This window comes from Plectrocnemia conspersa, unplaced genomic scaffold, assembly GCF_051122295.1.
Source record: "Plectrocnemia conspersa isolate PC_06_02 unplaced genomic scaffold, ASM5112229v1 ptg000002l, whole genome shotgun sequence".
In the NCBI taxonomy this organism is placed as follows: Eukaryota; Metazoa; Arthropoda; class Insecta; order Trichoptera; family Polycentropodidae; genus Plectrocnemia; species Plectrocnemia conspersa.
In genome coordinates, this window is record NW_028277166.1 from 10,927,512 (window position 1) to 10,948,761 (window position 21,250).

The window sequence follows — 21,250 nt, forward strand, 5'->3', positions numbered from 1 at the left end:
ATAAAACTACAGAATACTATTTGTGGTTGATCACTAAAAATATTATAAGCTTCTTGAAGTACTATTAAGGTTTCACCTAATATTGTATCTTTGCCTTTTTTGATGATTTTTGATTATAGCCTTTTCAAATTATTAGAGCATTCGCTTCAGAATATTTTTTCACACTTATCGAACAGGTATAAACTTATGTCAAGACAAAGGAAAAACGCATATGGGCTATCTATTATTTTTTCATTGAATTCCTTAAAGTTTATTACAAACACATGTGGTTAAAACTAAACTTATCCATTGAGGTAAAGTGATGCAAATTCTCACACTGATTCGCGAAGTTCGTATGCGAGCGTCATGGTGAAAATAAAAACTAATATTTATATAAAATCCAAATTTAATATTTAAACTTTTTTGACTTTCCTCCAGGGATAGCAATTTATTTTCTTCAATTACTTTTTAAATACGAACCCCCTAAGTTTCATAAAAAACATCTGTGAAACTTAGTAGAACATCTTATGTTGACGTCAATTGACGTCTGTAGCATCGAAGGGGTGCATTAAAAAATATTTAGCATTAAATTTATTTATGTGTAAAATTATATAGAAATATCAATTATATTATTATTAAACAAAAATAAATTAAACACAGCTATCGAATATTAAAAATGGCAAATAAACAAATTTAACTCAGAAATCAATTTAAATTTGAATTCAGACTTTATATTTATATAAAAAGTGTTTAAGACAAATATTACCAGAAATTAAATATACGAAGGAATCAAGCACAGCCATCAAATATTAAAAATGTTCAATAATCATACAGTGTAGAATTATGACATAATTAATTTATAACATAAATCAAATACAATTAATAAGAAGGAGTAAAAAGCAATTATAACTTTTTAGAAGGCAAAAATCCACGTCAAAAGCAATAAAATCATGCTGTCACAATTCGGTTTTCTAGTATTCATATTTAGACTTTTTATAAGCGATTAATTGCTGGCGGTGAATTGCGGGCGATAAATTTTCCGGACCCCAGAAAATCTATTACTGATACTACGATTTTTTATAATATTAGTACAAATTTAATGAGGAACATTCAATAGGAGAGCGCAAAAAACAATTATTCTTAATCAGAAGTCAAAAGCAATAAAACCGTGCCGTCGCAGTTTTAATAATAATACTAAGACTTCCAAGAAGTGAAAATTAAATAAAGTAAACCTAACCCGTATTTTAAACAATAAAAGTGCACAAAAAAAAATTCAGACCATAAAAAATTCACGTCAAAAGCAATAAAATCGTGCCGTTGCCGTCGTAATGTGAGCGTTCAGATATCTATCGCTCACACTATTTTTTATAATAATATTATAAATTAAATTAGGCACATCTAAACCAAATTTTGACCAATAGGAGAGCACAAAAAACAATTATCCCTTCTCAGAAGTCAAAAATCCACGTCAAAAGCAATAAAATCGTGCCGTCGCCGTCGCAGTGGGAACGCTCGTTACCGAGCGTTCCCACTGCGACGGCGACGGCACGATTTTATTGCTTTTGACGCGAATTTTTGACTTCCGAGAAGGGATAATTGTTTTTTGTGCTCTTCTATTGACCAAAATTCGGTTTGAATATATTTTGATCAGCCCTTATATAAGAAATTTATAGTAATATCGGTAAGGTATCCCTCACCACCTCTCGGCAGGCTTATAAGATATACAAAATTCTCTAGTAATGAGCTATTCATTATTAGAAAATATTTTGTATGTATTCGAGCGAACACTTGGAAACTGAACATAAAGAAGAAGATTACCGCTATGGAAAAGTGTGGTGGCTTCTCGGAAAACACTTCGAATAAGTAATATTAAATTCACTTATGATATAACAGCACGTTCTAACGCCTATATGGAAATATGATATATAGTTATTGGAATGTATGAGAAAAATAGATATTGAATTCATCAAGTAAGTAATAATTAAGTATACGTGTGATTAATGACAATCTATGAATGACATTTTTGCAAGTGATGATTGTTACAGATTTCTATTTGGTCTCAGGTTGTACTCGATATCTTATATAAAAATTGATTTTTCTGAATGTGTACAACGTCGGATAAAATACTATAAATTGCATTTTTACCCAAGTCCGTTTGTTCTGTAATCATAATGAATTACAATCGGTGGATTTTCATCATCAAAGTTTAATTCACATTATGACAAAATTATGTTCGTCTTCAACATATAATCCACTTTAAAAAATAATGATTGAGTGCTATTGTTAGATATTCTGTTTTATTGTAAACGCAACGAGGTATCATAGAAACAGAGGTAGCACAGCACTCACTCAACCATAAAATAAGTAAATGTCTGTAGAGACAATGCTGCGATCTCCATAAATCACTATACTTTAGGAATTGACCTTGTATGTAGTACTAATCAATTCATTGCATTAGACTCACTTTTTTTAGCCCTAATATAACCCTAGTCCAAATTCGCGTCATAAAGTAAGTTTCCAGTCTAAGGCTGCGTCGGGGCGCAGGCGCATAGGGCTCCGGCGGCAAACCGAAATTGGAGGCACCTCGTCAGTCGTTCTAGGGACGATGCGGATGGAGGGACGTTCCGCGCGCGAGCCACCCCTCCTCAAACTTTTCCGAGAGAACGTTTTTACACGACACCCGCGTCGCGACTTTTCCGCCTGTTCACACACACGTGCAACTACCGAACTTGTATGAATTTTAATTCGGATAACGAACGGTAATATGACATTATCGGAATGGATTTTGCGATAAGTGAGTATTTAAATAACATTATTAAAAATATTATATGCATCATTTTTTTGCTGAATAAATGTTTTTACTGCATCATATTATTTATTTTTTATTTAAATACTAAATTAATAATAAAAAAACAACCTCACCTGCAAGGGACAGGTGAGCGTTAAAAAACAACTTTAAAAACGATAGCGAGTTGAAAGGATTTCCCGAGACGGGAAGTCGGGAAAACTTGATGCATAATGAGGTGGCGGCCCACGAAAACTTGAGACCCAGATATCCAAAAGTGTTTATACCATTAACTTCTGCGTTAATGTTCCGCAAAAAGTTTCTTCTCCCTTTGCCCATAAAAATATTTAATATGAAAGAGGGAAGCACATACTTCAAATTCAACGTTTAACTTTCACACGTATGGCAGTATTAATTATTACAAATTAAAATATTATATGAAGCTTTCGCAAGTTATTGACTTAGGCTACCTTTTGATATTATACGAAGGCCTGGACCACTTTCGTGAAGTATGTGATCGAGTTACCTTAACCCTCATTCCTCTACATTATTTATAATGAAAGTTAATGTATATGTATGTATATTATATAAAGCTAGGAAAGTCATTTATGAATTATGGAAATGGGAAAAGTTTTCAATAGAAGCAACATATGATCAGCTTTGGACGTAAACAATCGCTCTGTTCTCAGAACGATTTAAAAGTCAATATGTATGGCTTATTCGACCGAATGATAAGTGAAACGTATGAGTGAATAGAACTCGACGGAGCTGAAATGATTATATACTATATGTATTTTATGTAGGCTTGGAGAAAACTGTCACAACACAAAATTAATTGATTTCGTAAAGAAGTATTTCAAAATTTACATAATATTAAAATACATAATAATAGCTTTGCTCAGTTATTTTATAGACAAATTTAGGGTTTATAGTTAAATATAGTATATATTTTATTGTCTTTATTTATTTATTGAATTTTATCTCTTATTTAATTTACAGTCATAGCAATACTTATTTTCTTGCTAATGATTTATTTTTGAATCATAGTTTGTCTGCTCTGATAGTTATTATTAACACTATAAAATATTAGCTGCTTATCTTTTTATTGTATACTTGCTAGGAATTGAATTATAAAGCTAATATATTTTTGTTAAAATCTGTTTTTTCATTTGTACCATTTCATATGCATTTATATATCAAGACTTTGTAGTCGTGAAATAAAAATATATGTAAATAATAATCAGATAATACATTTCTAAGTAAATCATAAATGGCAACTATGTTGTTTATATATATATATATATATGTAAATGAAAAATATTTTTCCTTGAAATATTATTAATATCATTTGTATCTATATTTGCATTTATAAATGCAAAATAGGGATCATATTGATTCATTTTCTGGATAAAAAATGCAATATTGATTGATAAAAAGTAATTAATAACAAGCTATAACTTATAATTAACATACAAATATAAATAATTGCTAGTTTATTATATACATTATTATTAAATAAAACATACTATGAGTGATACAATATATACTATTTGTAACATTTAAGGTTTAAGGTTTAAAGTTAAAATGTTTAGGGTTTTAAGGTCGAAAGAGTGTGACTTTACATCCAAAATAGCCGTTGTAAAAACTAGTAGTAGTTTATTTTATTAAGCACGTATAAAATGCCACATATTGAACATGAAAATTTATTTGCCCTTCTGTGACCAAGTGTCACATATTTTATATTGTATTACATGTATGACGAATCACAGATGAGAATGTAGGCGAGGCAATTGCATCGTTTCTTTGACACACTCACGAATTGTGTTCAAGCCTTACAAATAAAACATCTAAATTTTCACTTTTGACGATTGCTAACAAGAAGTAAAAATAGCAATAGTTATTTGCGCAAGGTAGAACGCATTGTCTATCGCGCATTCCAAACAAAGAGTAGTTTTTTCGGGTGCTTACGACTGACGCATGTGCTATTACGTGGCCCGTGAAATATTAAACACGAATAACGCAATTGCTTAATCTCATTTATTGTGCAGGTGGTTAAAACCACTACAAATGTTTCTATATAATAGTGGCATGCTTAACTTGAACTTTAATATAGACTAAAATCCGCCATTATTAGGTCATTCAATAAAATTTGAATGTATGATGGAATTCTCAAATACTTTGTTTACGTCGGGTTTTACGACCATCGGCAGGTACAAAGTTTTTCGTAAACAAATTTCGTTACATCTTACGCGTTAAAAGCGCCATAAATCAAATGACATTTGTCTTTACGACACGCCTGCTAGTTGGTAGGGCTTTGGTATGTCATACGTAAAGATAGAGGGATTAACGGCCACTCAATGCCTGTAAAATGCATAAAAATATGCTACATTGAAAACAAATGAATGCAAAACAAGAAATGCGATATTCTTTAACGGTCTATATTCAAACGGTCACGCAACGCCAATTCCAACAATTTACACCACTTAACTTCGTAATTGAGCGTTTGGGTAAAATTGGCAAGAAATAAACCTTACCTCAGGCACACCAAGCGAACAAAAGCGCATACATGACGCCTATACTGGCACTTCCAATTGAAATTCGCTTCCGTCAGCACTTCATCAATAACTTCAGATGTGACATAAAATAATCTCATCTTACTTTCACATAAATCAGTGCCAAGATACGTTTAACCTTTCCTGGACAACTTTTTTATATTGAATCCACTGCGGTTCAATTTATTTAATCACAAAAATTAACCGTCTTACGTATTATTTATATATAATTAATTTAGGGTGTACCCTGTAACTGTTCCAGATGTTGGGACCACTATCTTACATAAACATCCAAGAATGCAATGACAAAAGAAATAATGTTTCGCTCTATCCTTGTAAATAGTTTACTATTATAATTCACACTATACCAATGGTTCTCAACATATTTTCAATCGTACGGAACTTATTGATTTTTTTATGATACGTAGAAATTTGCCTATATAAATTGTAAAATGAACATAGTTTATTCTTGTACTTAAAAATATAATGTTCCCTTTAAACTCTGATATTTAAATTTTAATTATGACTTAATTATTGCTAATATAATTATTATTAGTAGATTGGTGTAATTATTACAAATTCTCATTACTAATTATAATTAGAAGATAAATTCATGAAAAAAAAAATCGACGCAATTTTGGTTTTAATGTGTAATTTGACGAGCGTAAAAATGTTTTAATTTGTCTCAATTAAATTTTGAGAGTTTCCAATTTCTCGCAAAGCGTTAATGTAATAAAGATTAATATTTTTTTTATTTTGAAATAAAAAACTTCTCCGTTTACTTTGCGTGAGTTTGACAATATTTTCCAGAGTCGCTAAAGTTTTGATTGATGTCTCGCCGATTTGGTCCCGCGGAATAATTTATGTAAAGTTATAGCTTTATATTTATACGCGCTTTCGAAATCGAATTTATTCCCAATAGCCGTAAATGTCAACCGTGCTCAAGGATTAAATTTTAGAAAAGCGCTTTATCTATATAATATTTAATTGCGAATTTGAAATGTGGGGAGGGGGAGGTTTTGCGAGACAACTGTCATACTTTTATAGGGATTATAAAGGCTATCGACCACGAGCTCAGCTGCTATTGAAAATATAAACGATAAAGATAAATAATTTACGATTGCAGTATTGCCATCTATCGGTGTGTAGAATAATTGTTATTAAAAGTGAATAATACAAATGTACGATTGAATTGTGAATAATGTAAACTCAATTATAAAAGTTATTTTGCGAATTAAACGAAACCGAATTTCAAAGCAATTAGCAGTTGGAAAGCGATGGCGGAATTGGATAACAAAATAAAGGGTAGAAATAGGGGTGAGAAAATGAAAACGTGTCTTGTTCCAGGTACAACCATCACGTCAACAAACTATCGCTGTTTTCAGAAATATTTATTTTTAGTCCAAGGATATTGAAGGGTAATTAAAATAATAATACTAAATTTCATGTAAATGAAAATTGATTGCAAAAGCCAAACTGTTATATTAAAAAAAATAACAGGTTCATTATTTCTTATTAAATTTACATAATTTTTGGGTGTAATATATTTTATAATATACCTAACCAAACTGCTAAATCGAGAATTTTGTATTTATTCACGAGAAATTGACTGATTTTGCTAAAAAAAATATAGCACTTTTTTGTTATTATTTTAAAATATTTAACAACTGCTGCATAAAAATGGTGAGTCCGTGTCAGATGTTTGAAAATATGCATGCTTTCTTGGAAGCTTTTAATAGAGTCCGAAAGTGTTTGAGTGGCAAAAAATTGTTAATGATTTTTGCAACTACTCTAATCGGCCTTATCTAATCTAAGAACTACATTATCAATCAGATAACAAAAAACCGCTTCACGTGGGAATCGGCAGATTGCAAAAATGTATGGGAGCTTTTCACAGAGCTATGCCAAAAAATTTAAAAACTCGTTTTTACAATAATCGAAATATGCAAAATATAAAGTAGAAACAACCAATATGGATATAAATTCGGAAACCCGAAATTCCTTTGTAGCTCGACGCTCTGTAATAAATCAAAGTTGATCGATTTATTCAAGATTTAATTTTTTAATATAAAAATATATCTTATTATTATAATCACATACTATGTAGAACTAGATTGACTTTTTAATACCTACTTGAACCGTTCAGAATTGATACGACGAACAGATTTAAGAGGTAGTTCACGGGTGGCTGCACACTGCTGCACCAAAATATTTTATTCTAGAGGTATCCAAGCACTTTAAAACTTATATTGAACGCCATGGAGACTTCCTGAATAAATGAGAAATTACAGAATAAATTGTATTAAAGTATTACCTCTTTAAATAAAAAAAACCGCTACTCATCCAACACATTAGCGATATCTGCGATCATGTTTACATACTATAATACGTATCGATTGATGGATTATGGCGTCGGGTTATCGCTTTTGTACTATGGCGACAAGCACTTAAGAAATTAAAGGTTTGTCATCCGTTGACAGTAATGGATGTCTGTCGACAGCAGGAAAGTTGACAAACACTCTGAGGTCTACGCAAGATTAATGAACATTTTCGCTTTAAACCTTTACAATACACCACATAGTAAACAAGCATAGAATATATGTTATAATTATCATACGCGTTGAAAAATCAGCGCTGATCCTAAATTTATAATTAAAGTAATATATATTAAATAATATGATTTGTTTTGTACCTTCTTTAATTTAGGCACTGTAAAGCATAGTTAATTTTATGGCTTAATATAAAAACAACCACATGCATCAGATCTATTTAATGCAATAAAAATATTATCCTATTTACAATACTGTATTTCAATACTGATATTTAGCTATTTAAAAAATTGATTTAAATACTGATACATTTTTTAAATGTTAATATACGTAAAAAATAAAAAAAATACAAAATGAGATACAATGAAATATTAAATATTTATTTATGTAGGTGAGCTAATTGCATCGTTTTTTCGACACACTCACGAATTGTGTTCACGCCTTATAAGTAAAACATATAAATTTCCACTTTTGACGATCGCTAACAAGGGGTGAAAATAGCAATAGTTTTTTGCGCAACGTAGAACGCATTGTCTATCGCACATCCTTTCCAAACAAAGAGTAGTTTTTTGGGTGCTTACGGGTGACGCATGTGCTAATACGATTCTAATACGAGATACAATGAAATATTAAATATTTATTTGCTACAAAATTTGATCGTATAAGAGACTACAACTTTTTGTTTCAGCTTTCTTAACATTTTTACAATTTTAATTGTGTCGTATTTTTTATATTCATAATGATACATTATATGTATCAAATCAAACTATTTTATAAATGGCAACTCGCTTATTAATTATTAGTGTAATAAAATGTAAAATATATTTACATCTTAAACACTTTGAACTTTAGCGAGGGAAGTTGACGGATGGCAATTAAACACAGATTGAGCCTCCGCAGTAGTATATTTTTATTGAAGTATTGAAGTGTTAATTGTTATAATATACAAGCGAGCCCGTCGGCGCGGTGGTTGCCAGTCAAGACAGTCCGTCACGTCAGTGTTACCAGAGTGCCGCCAAGTTTTAGCCATAATACATATAAATAGGCCCCCTACAGAACTAATATTTTTTAGCCAAATTGTGCTTCAATGCCATACTAATATTTTGATCTTTAAATTCAGAGCAGTACAGCAAGAAATATATGTTGATACCAACCAGATATATGTTGATACCAACCATGTATTAAGTCATTGAATGTGCTATTTGCTACTGTATAAATTACAATAAATATTATAATACATAAAAGTTAAAATCAGTTCATCGACCTCGAAGAACATGAAAAATAAATATTTAAAAAATAAAAAGATATTATAATCGATTCTATATTGTATTATATAATATATACATTTCTAGCTGTTATTTGTAGTATAAAGCCTATACACATACAAATGCGAACTACTGTTATCTGATATTTATATAAATTGGATATGTACGAACGTTTTATCGGACGGTCAATTTCACTAATGGTTGAAGGTAAAAACATTTTATTCGCAATAGTGAACGTGTGTGTATGGTATTATGCATGTTCGGCATGCTTTTGAATACAAATTTCAGAATAGCATATTTAACTTTTGCGCCGTTGCGAGGTGAATGTCAGCTTATGTACAGATGAAGTTTTTCAATTTAAAACTTTACTGAATTCATAACACCACAACGGATGACTTTTGTTTAGTACGCGGCGGCGATAAACCATTTACGGGACGCAAACTCTTTTAAAGGCGCGTCAGTTAGCGCAGATTGATGACTTTAACCTTTTTGTGATAATAAATATGTTATAATTTAAGAAATAAATTAATCGCTGTCTTATATATACTTGTTAAAAGCCTATATATGAAGATTATTTTGTTGAATATGAGCCGTTGAATATGAAAGTGGGGCAAGTCCATATTATGTTATTGTTGGATAATTAATGGTTTACGTTTGAACTGATTTAAAAATATTAATAAGCGATAATAGACTTCTTTTTAGTCTTTTTTCATAAAATTTTCATTATTATTTTATTATATTTAAAAAAAATTAATAGGTCTCAATAGTATTTCATTCGTTGACGTCTCTATACATGGTTATTTATTATGTTTTATATTCATCAATTTCCAAATCAAATTAAGCTACAATTCGACAAAAGAACTAGGCGTATAATGAACCACTGACTGGTTGAAAAAATAAAAAAATCATAGGTCGCTTTGCAAACAAAATACGAATATAACACGTCTATCCCGTTAATGCCAGCGGGATTTTTATGTCGGATATCAGCCGATTTCCACCGGGGATGGCTTGTTGATGCGAGAACCTTCGCCGTTATACACAAAGGCTTATTTGCATTACAATGGGCGATAGCGACGCTTTGATTTTTGAATAATACAAAAGTGCGGCAGTCGAACCGTTTTGTATTTGCATACATTTACACACCGTCTGGCCGGCTGGAGCAGAGGCGGTTCGATTTTGCTAGTGCGCCAACAAATTATAACGATTACCTGTGCCAGGTTTAAGACCCATTATATTATATCCTACGTGTGACGGCAGCAGCTCTTGGGCACTCTCCAGGGACGTATGCAACTTTTGTCGATGCATTAGTTCAATTAAACTTGGAGCTGGTTTGCCGAAGCGACGTGATTTTGCCTTAAGTGCATAGCGTCTCGTGTACGTTCTACATTTTATATATTTAAAAATCGTAAATTTATTATTGAAACTGCTTAAAAATGAATAGTAATATATAATCATATTATGCAGCATTTATATTGATGACAATAAAAGCGTCAACTCAAACTAGTAATAACTACATTAACGAACTAATGTAAGCTATGTATTATAGATCAGCGGTTCATTGTTACTCTTACATCTAGTTGTTGATTGTCAGAAAGGTTGTTAAGAAGAACAACAATGATTCCTAACAGAGTACGGTAAGAAATCTCATCGATAGATTGAAGTAACTTTTTAAAATAATATAGCTTCATATGGTGAAAGATATTTAGCAGAATTTTTTTAAGACTAGTTATGTCATTTTTTTTCTCTAAGATAAGACAATGTATGTTATAATTCATTCAATTTTATTAGTTTTTAACAGTATCGTAATTTTATGAAGAATCGATGAGTGTCAATGCTAATAGCGATTGTGAGTCAAAATTAAATTCATGCGATTGCAAATTGACTAGTTCTGAGATCGTCAAATATAAATTTATATTTATATATTTTTTAGATTAAATTAAGACCATCGTGGCCTAACAGGTTACCCCAATGCGCCACGATGGTCGAAAACAAATTTTAAATTTACAAAACAAAAAAAATGTATATATACATAAATAGAACAATACTTAAAAATAATAAACATAACAAAAAAATATTAAATATCAAAATTAAATGATACAAACTGGATCAGCTCCTCGTAGCTAACATGAAACAGGTCAATATGTAATGCCAGCGCATTAAGGAGCCGGATAGCCACAGCTATAGGCGAGTCGGCAAGTGCGGACGTCCTAGCCCTAACGGCCAACAAAAGAGGACGCCATCGTGATTCTCGAAAATGTTCCGGAACCCAAAACTGGAATTCCTCGAAAATAGTTGGATTGTCGACAGCACCTTTTAGTAATTTGAAAAAATGCTTAGCGACACACAACTTTCTGCGAGAACTCAGCGAATCGTATCCCAACGCTCCTAAAAGAAAGGAGCTGGGATATATGTGCGGATAATAACCAAATGTCCTTTTGTAAAGGTATCTTAAATACATTTTTTGAAATTTTTCCACTAAAAGGGAATATTTGGCTATTCGGGGATTCCAAATTATAGATCCCGTTTCAAGAATACTACGAACTAAGGTGTCATAGAGGATGTGAATAACTGATGGATCGTCAAAGTGAAAGGCATTCCTCATAACAAAGCCGAGCATCTTGGAAGATTTATCACAGACGTCGTGTATGTGTAGAGAGAACCTCCATTTGCTCTCGAAAGTGATTCCGAGATCTTTAGTGGAAGTTTCTCTATTCAAAATGTTACCACCGAGATGGTAGAAATAAGCTGATGGTGAATGGGATCGAGTAAATGACACAGTATGACACTTTCCGACACTAAAAGACAGACGGTTAACGGAAGCCCATCTCCACAGAGAGTCAAAGTCACTTTGTAGAGAGAAGAAGTTCACAACAGATCGAATGCATTTATATAATTTTAAATCATCTGCGTACAGAAGAAAACTTGAATTTGTAATTGCTGTATTTATGTCATTGATAAATAACACAAAAAGCAGAGGGCCCAGATTGGATCCTTGAGGAACCCCCAAAGAAGTAAAATATTCTTCAAAATACAATCGGCAATCTATATACTGTAGCATTTATAAAATTGTTATTGTCTCATCGTATTTTGTTCATGTTCTTTAGCTAAAATCTTAATATTTTAAATGTTTTTAAACTGATACACACTTTGTAAAACAACTAAAAATAATAATCAGTTATATAAACATAATCATTACTACACTGATACATATATGCATAAAAAAATTTGGAGCTCGATTTAACAAAAATATGTTTTTTAAATGTTTAATTAAAGCCCCCCATACTATTAACATTAATTATTTTTATTTTTGTCAAATTATTAAAATATGTATTTTATGATAAAATATGTTTTTTAATTTTAATTTAATTTTAACGTGTTGTAAAAAATTCCACGCGTAAGTAAGTTTGGGATCAGTGCAATTTTTGGCGTATGCAGATGATACTGACATCATCGGTCGTTTGAGTCTAATGATAAATTTATTTTTCTGCTAGATTATGTATTTTTAGATCAAAATACTCAAAATTAATAAGCAAAGTGCAAGCTTTTGAGAAACTATGAATTACACTTATTATTCCTAATTAGCTTTAATAAGCTTAATTGGAAAATGGAGCTAAAAGTAAAATAAAAATTCGTACTTCGTTTGTCTATATTTTTTTGTGGATGTATCTGTGTGGTAATGATTATGTTTATATAATTGCTTATTATTTTTTAGTTGTCTTACAAATTATGTGTCAATTAATTTACAATAATACTATTTAATTTTTATATTATATTATTTAGTATATAGCCAATTATTTTACTTTTTCAGAGAAGTCATTGTACTAAGGTTAAAATTTTACGCATCGACCGTATATATCTTTTTACATAAAACGTAAGATAGTCTTGCGTGTATAACAAGACTATTAACAAAATTAATAGGAATAAAGCTTTTTTATGGGGTGCCCCTAATACTGAGAAATACTAAAAAATATATACTATATATATTGTATAATTTTTTAAACGACTTCCAGCGTTATAGCCGAAATAATTTAATGAATTGCTCAAAACGGCTATACATCAATTAAAGCCCAAACGGGCTTAACTCGTGTTTTTGTATATACGTTGCGCGTATATAAATTATATTTATACGCCACCCTTGGCGATGTACCTATACACATATTTTGCCAATAAATACACACACACACCTAGTTAAAATGGTGGAAATCGGCTCCGACCTCCGGGGGGCGATTTAATTGGTCCGGAAGTGGGTCTCTCGTTCGTGGTGCGTTGCGATAATTCAAAACTTGCCGAATTAATCCAAAGTCGCTCCTCGCCATGGGCGCAATTGTCCGCGCGAAATTACGCGATTACATTATTGTTGTTTATTCATTAATGACCGGGCGGGGGCGGAGGCGCCGCGTCGCGACGGCTCCCTGGAGACCCCCGGCCCAGGGCACGTACGGGTTTGGGACGTGCACAAAAAGGGTAAATCTTTAAACCGCATCAAGAACGCCCACCAAGATGCTTTTCACGCGTATACTATGTTTGTAACGTCGAAATGTATATTGCATGCATTAACCATAGGTGTGTCGTATAACTATTTTCTTACCAGGAATAAATTAGGACGCCTATATTACTAATGGGTATTAAAAAAAGATTTTAAATGCTGATAGCCAGACATGCTAATGCATTCGACAATAACGTTGTAAGCGCAGTATTTTTAATTGTGTCAGATCATCGCCACATAAGATCATGCATTGTAATGATGAAAAACTAACCCCTTTCTGTATATTTTTAAAAGTGATGCTTAATTTTGTTAATTGCCCAAAATAACGTTTGGATGTCACAGTTCCATAAGTTCAAAATACAAATGGATAGAAAATACAAATTCTTGTCCAAGTATACAGGTATACAGGGACGTCATTTGCGGAGGGGTATGTGGGAGCATTTGGCCGCCTTTAAATTTTGCCAGAAAAATGCATGTCATTTAATAAAATCGAAATAATTAAGAAACGACTACTGACTGGCGAACATTTACCCCTTCCCTACCCCCGATAAAAAGTAAAATGTCTTTCCTAATTCTAAATCAGAAATTTTTGGGTTATACCTCAAAAAATCTCAATTCTATGCTGAAAATATTTTTTAAAATAAGTTGTTTCAGTGAAATCATATTGGAATACATTTTTACCAGTAGATATATACTTTTACTAGTAAAAATATAATGTATCTGGGAGGTGCTAGTATATAATATAAACTTTTCCATATGTAGTAATTTATACATATTCATACTTATCATTATTTATTTACATGCGATGTATTAATGTTACTGTGATTCAGTGAAGTTATATTTTCACTAGTGAAGTCCAAATACATTTTCAACAGAAGATATATATTACTACTATCGAAAATATAATTTAACTGATGAGCGCTAGTGAAATTATATGCTGCTCTTATGAAACTCAAACCCAAACCTAACCTAACATAACCTAACCTAACTTTCATTAGGTCAAGTCTAAAATACAAACTTAGCCATCTCATCTCCCAGGAAAAATAAGTTTTAAAAATATAATAGTTATCCTTACTGATCTTACTATAGAATTTACATATAAGAGTGTTGATCCAAGTATATTTAAACTGAATTTTGGTCAATAGGAGGGCGCAAAAAACAATTATCACTTCTCAGAAGGCAAAAATTCACGTCAAAAGCAATAAAATCGTGTCGGCGCCGTAGCAGTGGGAACGCTCGGTAACGAGCGTTCCCACTGCGACGGCGCCGGCACGATTTTATTGCTTTTGACGTGGATTTTTGACTTCTGAGAAGGGATAATTGTTTTTTGCGCTCTCCTATTGGTCAAAATTCGGTTTAGATATGCTTTATTCGATACATAATACTGTTATAAAAAAATCTAAATATGAATGCCACATAACCTAGCTTTACCGCCGTGACGGCGACGGCACAATTTTATTGCTTTTGCCGTGGATTATAAACTTAAATTTATTTAATAAAATAATATGAATTCTAATGAAAATAAAATATTAAAAAACGACTACTAACTGTCCATATTTTGCACCCACCCCCATTGTATATCTGAAATGACATCCCTGCAGTAAAACCTAATGTCTATTTTGTATCAGATTTTCGAAAATTTTTTATCGTAAGTTACCGATATATATAATAAAAAAAACTTGTGCTTTTGACACACTATAGATACATACTGACAATTGCTGAGGAGTCCTAACGTCGTACCGCAAAACTAAAATGCCTCACAACTGGTTGATTGATGAAATTTCATACAGTTTTTCATAGCTCCATCTTAGTTGTGTTATTAAGATATGTTTCATTCCTTTAATTTTTACTGAAATCAGGAAAAAGAATCGTTGAAATTTATTTTTAATTTTCTTGCATTTAATTTTTTTAACTACTCCTCCGTTTCGTTCTTCAATGGCAGTTTTTGTATTATGTGTAATATTTAATTTACTCGTTAGCCAATTTTGTAATTGTGCTGCACTATTTTGAGTCATTTCATTATTTTTCTAGATAACACTTGTTCTTCTAAAAATAATAAAATATATAAATAAATTATTTCACTCAAAAAAAAAATAAGTTCATAAATCTTCGTCGAAATGACACAAAAAAATCACTTTAAGTTACTTATATATAGACACTTGTAAAAAATATTATTTACTATTTCAATTTATTAATCAGTAAGGGTGTAAAAAAATATTAATTCATATAATAATTTTCTGAAAACTTACCTTTTATAGAAACTTCAGAGGTCGAAATGAAAGCAAAAAACTCACATAGGGTTAATAATATATGTACTGCAGATAGCCGATCAGTTTTTTTTGATGTGTTAAAACCTTTGTATCTACTTGTTTATGAATGCCTTTGACTTTTTGATGCATTTCGCAGCCGCTTCAAAATACATTTTTGGTCCTATTCGATAAGTGCACAGAAAAATAGTTTCAAATCGTTTGCATATACGGAACTAATCGTGAAATATATTAAATAACTGACCTCATCTACTGACCCCATCCTAACGCGTCACAGAAGAAGAGTCCTACCTGCTCATTGAAAGGTTTTGACTTCACCGTTACTCAAATAATTATTTGTTTGGACACACTGTAAAAACGTTAGAAAAATATTTTGCTCGAAAAAAAATGAATTTTATTAAAAATAATTTTTGAAAATTCACTTACATAGCAACTTCGGAAATAAAAACAAAACACGAAAAATACACTTTAGATTAACATGTACTCTCATCTATACTCCTGTTACAAGTAGTACAAATCAGCGAGGGCGTCAAAAAGAAAGTAAATACAATTTTGCAACCTTTTTGTTCTTAGAAATTTTGTGTGGAAAGAATGATTTTGAGTTTTAAGTGTATTGAAATTAATTTTATATGAAAAATAGATTTTCCGTTGGATTTACGAAAAAAAAACAAAATATGAATGTTGGAAGGGTTCAAAGCAATTATTTTTAAATTTACAATTCTCTTAGCGGCTCGTTTGAATTTGTGACCCTCTACTTAAACGTGCCAGAAAATAGCCAATAAATTTTAATTGCATGCAAAAAACTTATGAAATTGATAAGCTTACAAATTAAAAATCATTTTTTTTTATTTATTGACTACCAATTCAGCACTTCATCGTTCACCTAAGGCAAGTGTTTCGCTCGCCTCACTCTCGTACGGGATCTGGTCGTCATATAACGGCGAATTGTAAGAGTTGTATCAGAAGCCCGACGTCGTCAAGTACATGGATGGTTATATGGAACTGATGTTGCTTTATTTGAATACCATTATCAACTTGTGAGTATATTTAAAAAACACTTTTAACTATTTTTGGAATGTGTCGGGGTGTAATGCATATTTTATGTATAAAAATAATACTAAAATTTACCTTAATTAAAAAGTTTTCCTTACATTTTAATATCTGTTGAAAATCTATATTTTATTGTCCTACTTAAGTGTCAAAAGGGGCGTGGTCAAGGCAAGGCCAAGGTCAAAGCAAGCGGCAGTTTATAATTTATATTGTAACGTTGGAAAACGGGTGGCAGGGTGGTATTTTCAAGGCGCGCTCGGGCGCTCTAAAAGTTTTTGCTAAAGAGAAAAGTGTCGTTTAACAATTAATTATAAATTTTACGACTCCATATAGGTTGAATAGGTAGTTAGTGCGCATCGTAAAACCAGGCCAAGGATACGCCCGCAGCTATTATCGCAACAATAATTACATCGAATGCGCCATTTTCCGTCCATTTCCTCGGGGCCCCAAGAAAGCTCGCGACGCGGAATTTTATTTTTCGCCCGCGTAAATTAATACTGTTACCGTGACGTCACACTTCGCCGTCGGCGGAAATAAAGCCGGAAGGAAAGTTTCCTCGGCGAAGTTCCCGGTCCCGTATTTTAAATGGGAAATTTCATCCACTCCGCGATGTTATTAATATGATTGCAGTTTGGAGGTGAGTTGTTCGGCAACTCGGTGGAGCGCGCGCGCTCACTCCGCAAAACTGAAAAATGACTCACCGGATTTTCTTTTATGAAGTGTCGCTGGCTCGTATAAATGAAAATTATCGTGTCTCACGCACCGCCACTGCCGAGAAGAATAAAAAAATAAACCGCGATATTGCGCAATATATCAACGAAAACGCGTAATACTTTTCACATTTGTCTTTCTAAATTGGTAAATTGTGGTTCTTCTTCTTTGGACAAAGAAAGACGACTGTCTATCAATCAGTAATATATAATAATACAAGATTTATAATATTAACTTAAAGTTTTTTTATATTTATAACTCATTGGTACGCCCCCTATATGATATATATTATATTTCCTGACATGAATGAAAAATAAATATAAAATAATTGCTGTTGCTGGCCGTTTATTTATTTCGCTATGACTTAGAGTAGACCCAACGAGGTATTAAATCGAAAAGGTTGTATAGGTGTACCCAGTGGCGTAGCTAGGGTATGTGCCGCCAAGGGCGATCCTTAAAATTGCCGCCCCCCCCCCATACATTTTTTGCAGGGTCATAAAATCAGCATTTCTTAAAATAATAAATTGTTATTCGTGGATTTATATATGTTTTAGTGCATTCAGGGTTAAGAACCATACTAGACGATCCCATTGCGAATATGCCGCCCCCAAGCAAGTGCCGCCCGGGGTGGTCCGCCCCCTCCGCCCCCTCCGCCCCACCCCATGGTTACGCCACTAGGTGTACCCTTAATTCCGTTACTTCTTATTTGGAGACTGATGTCAATTGTTTGCGTTGTAATCAGTAATTAGCTCGATTCCATTCAAAAACTGCGTCAATGCCGGTGGTAGTACTCGCTCGTTAACGTCGGCGTATTGGTACGCCCTCAGGGCAAGTTTCATTTCAACGTCAATCATGTGACTGCTAAGTCTTGTTGTTGTGCTTTACTGGTGTAAGGTTCCTCGTACATTCATCATAGTATCTGTCAATGCATTATGATTTCTCAATGATTTTCATTTTTTGAGAAATGAGAATTCTCGATTTCACTTCCCAAATTTTTTTGTAATACAGTAAAGTATTGCAGATACATTATTACATATTATTCTTAACATAGCCCTTTACAAAAAACATGCCATCTAAAGAAGAATCGAACATCTTCGTTACTTTTTTTTTGTTAAAAATATGGAAAAATTCCTATCGTTTTGTGTTGATATTGGTTTAATCCACAAGACTGCAAATAGGCACAGTAAATTATTTGATCTTTTGCCTGTCGATTTAAATATTGTTTTTTTTTATTTTGGTAAAATGTTGGCTCTCTTCTACTACTCTGTAAGGCTGAAAGAATTTTTTTTTCTCCAATTGCTGCGCTAATGATAAATTTAAAATTTTTTTAATGGATTCTTATGATAAAACAGAGACGCGAGGATCCTTAGAATTTGTCGACCTAATACCTACCGACCCTATTTCGCATATTTCTGCTTTTGAAGAGTAACTAAAGAAGTCATTCTGTTTTTGACTGATAAAAATTTGGATTTTGCAAATATTTAATTAATGACATTAATGTCTACTTTCTTCGATTATATAACTTTTCTTTAATTGTCCGTTGAAATTTCGAGCTTAGCTCAAAATTGATATTTTCCATTTGTTTTAACAATAATTTTAATACCCCTTCGGCTGTACGTGAGACAATTGATAATAACAGCTGTTGCTATGTACTTTACAAAAACAATATAAAAAAACCTTTTTGGATAATCGAAAAATAAAAATAGCAATTTCCGTTCTACCGATTTCCATGCGTATTTTTTTCTTATCTGAGCGGGTTCTTAAATCACCAAAGCAAAAATAAAACCGCCGGCCGGTTAGAGTAATAAAAAATTCGCTCAAACACTTTCAATATTCCGAGAAAGTATGCATATTTTCAAAGATCTCCGGAAAGGTTTCTTATGTGAATATCTTATTTTATTACTTATTACAAAAATAAGACGAGTTTGAGTGTTAAAAAATTGTATACATTTTTTTTATTAAAACCTTTCAAAGAGTATTTTTATTTAGAAAAATGCGTTATTATTAAAAACTCGCATCTAGATTATAAATTATATCACACATAATAATTATTAATTAATAATATATACGTGTCATTGATTCCCAAAATTTTAGTATGGTAGATAATACTTACTAGGGCATCCAAATACCCGGGCTAATTAATTACCCGGTTATACAGGTATTTTTCGGGAAAGAATCGGGTACCCGGTTCGGTTCCGGGTATTTTTTGTAAGCCGTTAAGAGTCCAATTTTTATTAAATTTGAATCTTTGATTAAATATGACGTGATATATTTAAGTTTACTTTAATAATTAATATCATTTTAAAAAAAAATAAGGTATTGAAATAAAATCAACATATTATGTAATGATTAATACTTTACTCAATCGAAATATTTTTACATTCCATAGGTAGGTACATATATACATATACTTATATACTACCTACGCGCCGACTAAGCCGGGCCGTCATAGCCGCGCCGTCATAGCCGCACAAAGTCAAAACAAAATTGATTTTATAACATGGTTTTTATTTATTAATAATTAAAAATATATATAGGAAAAGAGAGGCGTCTCGCTACCGCTCGCGCCGACTTTCACTGTAGAACCAAACAACCTAACCTATTTTTAATGATATTGTATTTATTTATTTTCATTTCGGTATATTTTGTAACTGTCCAGCATCATCCAATCTATGACTAACTGTTCAAAAAGCGAATCACTAGTGATAGAGCTGTCCACAAAACAAAATAATTAAAATTAAAAAAATCATTTTCTTTCATTTTATTCAATTTTATAATTTTGATTTGCGCGGCAATGTCGGCGTGGCTTTATCGTCGCGGGAATGTCGGGGTTTTATTGCGCGGGATTGTCTTGCACGGCTATGTCGAGGCGGCTTAGTCGGCGCGGGATTGTCCGCCGCGGCTTTGTCGGGTCCCCACTACATACATGTGTAACAGTACAAAACCGAAATATTAATTTTAACACATATTTGGCAATAATAATATAATACAAATTGCACATGAAAAATACAGAGGTAATAAATTTTATTACAATTATAAATGAAATTAGATGATTGTATATATTATATGTATTATATGTAGGTAGAGAAACAAAGTTTTAGTGATGTTCTTTTTGTAAAAAGTTATATTTTAAAAACACTAACGAATCTAATGTGTTATATTTTCACTACAACGCATTAAAATTTATTTTTATTTACAACTGCATCCTTTCAAAATAATCCTTATCTATGCATTCGCTTATCTTGAAATCTATAGGTCGCTAAGTGCTGTCCCTTTTTTTGTCGTTCAAAGACGTTAGTCGTTTAAGAACGCCGATTCGGCTCTTCCATTTAATTTGAAATAATGGAAAAAATTACTCAAATGAAATTAACCGGATACCCGTCGAAAATTACCCGGTTTTCGGTTCCATGAAAAAAACATGGCTGGTACCCGGGTACCCGGTTCCGGTTTTACCCGGTTCGAATGCCTTAATACTTACGTATAGGTATTCTCAAAGTCTGATTAACTTATCCAGTTGGTATAGATTTATCTCGTAACGCATCGAGCTTATGTCTGTCAGGTTACGGAATATTAAAATAAAAATAAAATATCATATTAGCCTTTCCA

General features: G+C 32.0%; 1 protein-coding gene across 1 annotated transcript in view; it reads left to right on the forward strand.

Annotated features, from left to right (window-relative positions):
* The first annotated feature begins 2,568 nt into the window (after positions 1-2,568).
* The window catches only part of LOC148237638 (uncharacterized), a 268,583-nt gene continuing 249,901 nt past the window's right edge, over positions 2,569-21,250 (forward strand). Inside the window, exon 1 of the mRNA XM_088181868.1 lies at positions 2,569-2,773. The gene's annotated coding sequence lies outside the window, so the exon portion shown is untranslated. The remainder of the gene's footprint in view (positions 2,774-21,250) is intronic.